The sequence below is a fragment of the Coregonus clupeaformis genome, unplaced genomic scaffold, assembly GCF_020615455.1.
Source record: "Coregonus clupeaformis isolate EN_2021a unplaced genomic scaffold, ASM2061545v1 scaf0928, whole genome shotgun sequence".
Lineage (NCBI taxonomy): Eukaryota > Metazoa > Chordata > Actinopteri > Salmoniformes > Salmonidae > Coregonus > Coregonus clupeaformis.
The window spans coordinates 137,728-143,570 of NW_025534382.1; positions in this window are offsets into that span (position 1 = coordinate 137,728).

Below are 5,843 nucleotides of genomic sequence, written 5' to 3' on the forward strand. Positions count from 1 at the left end.
AGTACTCCTACTCTTTATGAATACTGTCACAGGTGACTCCTCAAGACATTTAAATATTTCTCCTTAAACCACTCAAATGTTGTTTTAGCAGTATGCTTAGGGTCATTGTCCTGCTGGAAGGTGAACCTCCATCCCAGTCTCAAATCTCTGGAGGACTGAAACAGGTTTCCCTCAAAAATTTCCCTGTATTTAGCGCCATCCATCATTCCTTCAATTCTGACCAGTTTCCTAGTCCCTGCCGACGAAAAACATCCCCACAGCATGATGCTGCCGCCACCATGCTTCACTGTGGGGATGGTGTTCTCGGGGTGATGAGAGGAGTTGGGTTTGCGCCAGACATAGCATTTTCCTTGATGGCAAAAAAGCTACATTTTAGTCTCATCTGATCAGAGTACCTTCTTCCATATGTTTTTGTCATGAGCCCTCTCACTCCACCGGGTTACCACCTTAATTTGTTTCCACTATCTTCCACTCTGCTCACCTCCCTCTCTCTACTCAGCCTAACTAGCTCCACCTGTCCCTGCTCTGCTCGGCTCTAATTACTCTGCCAGCTGCGCTGCATTACCCACTAACCTCTCCCAGTATTTAAGGCCCTGTCTTTCAGCTCTCCGGTGTCAGATCGTCTGCAAAGCTCACACCCGGAACCTGTTTGCTCGCGCTTCTGGCTCACCCTGGTTTTGTGACCCCGGACCTGCCTGTTTTTTGGATACTCTTCTGCCTCAGGAGATCCAGACCTGCTTCGGCCATTACGACTCCTGACTACTCTTCAATCCCGGTAACTCTGACCAGCCTTCTGCCTTGCTACTACGTGTTTTGGATTTCCCTTGAACTGTACTGCTGCCTGGTTTCATTCCGCCCTGTTGTGTCTGTCTCCCCCAGGACTTCTGGACCACCCACCACCGGCTTCATAGGGCCTCTATCGCTGCCACCGGGGGCACAGACCCAGCGCTTTGGACGGGATCCCTGTTACCCCTGGAGCCTTCATTCACTCCCTACTTCCCCTTTTCCCTTAAGTTTAATAAACTTTCTGGTGTGACGCAATTGTGGTCCTCTGGTCGTCTGTCTGAATCGTGACAGTACGATCTGACCATTATGGACTCAGCGCACACTTTCCCCGACATGGAAACCGATGAGCATGAGCAGCAGTTCCAGCAGCAGCAACAACAACTCGCCATGATCATTCAACTCCTCACCAACCTTACCCCAGCCAGTCTGCCCACCAGCCCAGCCCCCGAGTTACCTGCCCCGGTCATTGCAGCCGCTGCTCGGAACCCAAGATTGGAAACCCCGAGCGGTTCAACGGCGATTCAACCCAGGTCCGGCCATTCCTGACTAGCTGCCGACTTCAGTTCTCCTTGCAGCCAAGGACCTTCGCCACGGAGGGGGCTAAAGTTGGGTATGCCATCACTCACCTGACGGGCCGAGCTCGACTCTGGGGAACAGCAGAGTTCGAACGTCAAACCCCCGCATGTGCAACCTTCGACCTGTTTGCTGAGGAGATGCTGAAGGTGTTTGACCTGGATTCACCCACCGCAGAGGCGTCTCGTGAACTGTTCAGTATTCGACAAGGCAGGCGTACAGTCGCAGACCATTCCATCGACTTCCGAACCCTGGCTAGACGAAGTTCTTGGAACACACCATCGTTGGTGGACGCGTTCTTCCATAGTTTGGCTGACTATATCAAGGACGAGTTGGTCTCCCATGAACTGCCTTCCACTCTTGATGAAGCCATCGCACTGACTGTCAGGATCGACAGAAGGATACAGACCCGTCAGTCGTGAGAGGGGCGCCAAGGTCCACCTACTACCGGCATTCGGAGAGATCCGACTGGGCTCCTGTCATCTACTGCCACTCACCCAGGTCAGCTTGATCAGTCTGAGCCTATGGAGATTGGGCGAGCCTCCCTCACTCCTGCAGAGCGCCAGCGCGCTCACCTCAAACCTCTGCCTCTATTGTGGAGGTGATGGACATCGTGTGGTAACCTGCCCTTTAAAGGGCCCGAAGCTCACCGGGCGTAGGGGGAGTCCGGTTGAGTTCAATGACCATCCAGTCCTCCGACCGCAAACCCCTGCTGCAAGTTCACCTCCGCCTCTCTGACTCAACTCACACCCTGGCTGCTCTGGTGGATTCTGGCGCCGAAGCCAACATAATGGACATCAAGCTGGCACGCCAACTGGGACTGGAGAACCTCCGTTTGACACCTCCTATTCCTGCCCGGGCACTGGACGGACACTTACTCGGATCGGTCACTCATGTCACGGCCCCGGTCTCGATGGGTCTGTCCGGAAACCATCAAGAAACTATCCAGTTTCACCTGCTCCCCTCTCCAGGCCAACCCCTCATCCTGGGTTACCCATGGCTCCGCCGGCACAACCCTCAGCTCGACTGGGTGACCGGGGTGATCAGGGAGTGGGGAGAGGACTGCCACCGAACCTGCCTGCTTGCTGCCGCCTACCCCCTCGGCCAGTACCTACTAACTCCGCTCCTGACCTCTCCAATGTCCCAGAATGCTACCATGGTCTCAGAGAGGTGTTTAACAAAGCAAGAGCCACATCTCTGCCCCCTCACCGACCGTACGACTGTGCCATCGACCTCCTCCCTGGAACAGCTCCTCCAAGGGGTCGTCTTTATTCGTTGTCTGCTCCTGAAAGAAAGTCCATGGAGGACTACATCAATGGCTCTCTGTCCGCAGGATTAATCCGTTCATCTTCATCTCCTGCTGGTGCTGGCTTCTTCTTTGTGGGGAAGAAGGACGGATCTCTTCGCCCCTGCATCGACTACAGGGGACTCCAACGACATCACAGTGAAGAACCGTTACCCTCTGCCTCTGCTCACCTCTGCTTTTGAGTTGCTCCAGGGAGCCACTGTTTTTACCAAGTTGGATCTCAGAAACGCTTACCACCTAGTGCGGATCCGGGGAGGGAGATGAATGGAAAACCGCATTCAATACACCAACAGGCCACTACGAGTATCTGGTTATGCCTTTTGGCCTCACCAATGCTCCTGCTGTGTTCCAGGCTCTAGTGAATGATGTACTGCGGGACATGTTAAACAAGTTTGTCTTCGTTTACCTGGATGACATCTTAATTTACTCCAGAAACCTGTCTGAACACACCCGCCATGTCCAGCAAGTCCTTCATCGTCTTCTGGAGAATTCCCTCTACGCCAAGGCAGAGAAATGTGAGTTTCACGTCAAGACAGTGGCCTTCCTGGGGTACATAGTGGCAGAAGGAAGTATCCAAATGGATCCTGCCAAAGTATCAGCAGTCACTTCATGGCCAGTTCCGGAGAACAGAAAGAAGCTGCAACAGTTTCTGGGGTTTGCTAACTTCTATAGGAAGTTTATCCGGAACTACAGTACCGTTGCTGCCCCTCTCACTGCTCTAACCAGCACCAAGCAACCCTTCACCTGGACCCCAGCAGCCGACAAAGCCTTCAGTACCCTCAAGGTGAGGTTCACCTCCGCTCCCATCCTCCAGATGCCTGATGTGGACCGGCAATTCATTGTGGAGGTGGACGCCTGGGATGTGGGAGTTGGTGCTGTGATTTCTCAGTGGGCTGCGGAGGATAGGAAGCTCCATCCCTGTGCCTTTTTCTCACGTCGGTTGTCCCCCTCTGAGTGCAATTACGACATAGGGAACCGTGAGCTGCTGGCTGTGAAGCTTGCCTTGGAGGAGTGGCGTCACTGGCTGGAGGGGTCCACCATTCCATTTCTCGTTTGGACCGATCATAAGAACTTGGAGTACATCCGCACGGCCAAACGGTTGAACTCCAGGCAGTCCCGCTGGGCCCTGTTCTTCACCAGGTTTAATTTCACTCTGTCATACCGGCCTGGATCACGCAACACCAAGCCAGACGCCCTCTCCCGTCAATTCCAGAAGGATGACACCCCTCCAAGGACCCTGTGTCGATTCTGCCAAGTCCCTGCATCGTTGCAGCTCTGACCTGGGCTGTTGAGGAACAGGTGCTGGAGGCTCTCCGTAACCAGCCAGGTCCCAGCACTTGCCCAGCTGACCGCCTTTTTGTCCCCGAAGACCTGAGGTCCCAGGTCATTCAGTGGGGACATGACTCCCGCCTAGCTTGTCACCCCTGGCTCCACCCGCACTTACAACCTGCTCGCCCAGAGGTTCTGGTGGCCCTCTCTGAGGAAGGATGTACGGAATTCGTCCAAGCCTGCCCCATCTGCAACCAACACAAGTCGTCCTGCCAGCCCCCAGCCGGATTGCTGCAGCCCCTGCCTGTGCCCAGACGTCCCTGGTCTCACATCGCCCTTGACTTTGTCACGGGGCTGCCCCCTTCAAGTGGCATGACCGTCATTCTCACCATCGTTGACCGTTTCAGCAAGATGGCACACTTCATTCCCCTCCCCAAGCTCCCAACCGCCAAGGAGACCGCCCAGGTGGTCCTGGAACACGTCTTCCGGATCCACGGACTGCCAAGGGATGTTGTTTCTGACCGTGGTCCACAATTCTCCTCCGCTTTTTGGAAGGAGTTCTGTCACCTGCTGGGAGCCACAGTCAGTCTGACTTCCGGATTCCATCCCCAATCCAATGGGCAGTCAGAGCGGGCTAATCAGGAGCTCGAGAAGGCACTGCGATGCATGACTTCACGCAACCCCCACTCCTGGTCGCAGCAATTGACATGGGTGGAGTACGCACACAATTCTCTGACCTGCTCTGCCATCGGTATGTCCCCTTTCCAATGTGTTTATGGATACCAGCCTCCTCTATTTGCCAGCCAGGAGGAGGAGGTTACTTGCCCATCTGCACTTGCTTTTGCCCGTCGATGTCGCCGCACCTGGTCACAAGCCCGAGCCACACTCCTCAGGTCCGTTGCCAGCTACACTACCGGGGCCAACCGTCGGAGAATTCCTGCTCCCACCTACCATGTTGGTCAAAGGGTGTGGTTGTCATCGAAGAACCTGCCACTCAGGGTGGAGTCGCAGAAGCTGGCACCTCGGTTCATTGGCCCATTCCTATCATAAGAGTGATTAGCCCAACTGCTGTCCGGCTCCAACTGCCTAATTCCCCTGAGGGTGCACCCCACTTTCCATGTGTCTAAGATTAAGCCCATCCATGAGAGTCCGCTGGTCCCTGCTGCGCCTGGTCCTCCTCCTCCACGGCTCGTCGATGGTGGTCTGGTTTACACCGTCCGCCGCCTGCTTCGGTCCAGACGGAGGGGTAGGGGTCTCCAGTACCTCATTGACTGGGAGGGCTATGGACCTGAGGAAAGGACCTGGGTGCCAGCTAGTCGGATTGTGGATAGGACTCTCATCACCGCTTTCCACCAACGGCATCCTGATCAACCTGCAATCCGTAGGGGCCGCCCCAGAGGGGTCCCTAACCGTCCGGCCCGCTCGGCTTCCTGTCCTGTGCCTGATCCTGTCTCGGGACCTGTCCCATCTCCCGACCACGGCCCTCCGGCTTCCTCCGAGGATGAGGACGTTCACTCGGACCGTTCGGAGGAGTTCTAGCCCTCCTCCGGCTCCCCTCCTCCCGCCCGGCGTGGTGTTGCTCTTGGGACTTCTGGGGCCGTCCCCTTGGGGGGTTCTGTCATGAGCCCTCTCACTCCACCGGGTTACCACCTTAATTTGTTTCCACTATCTTCCACTCTGCTCACCTCCCTCTCTCTACTCAGCCTAACTAGCTCCACCTGTCCCTGCTCTGCTCGGCTCTAATTACTCTGCCAGCTGCGCTGCATTACCCACTAACCTCTCCCAGTATTTAAGGCCCTGTCTTTCAGCTCTCCGGTGTCAGATCGTCTGCAAAGCTCACACCCGGAACCTGTTTGCTCGCGCTTCTGGCTCACCCTGGTTTTGTGACCCCGGACCTGCCTGTTTTTTG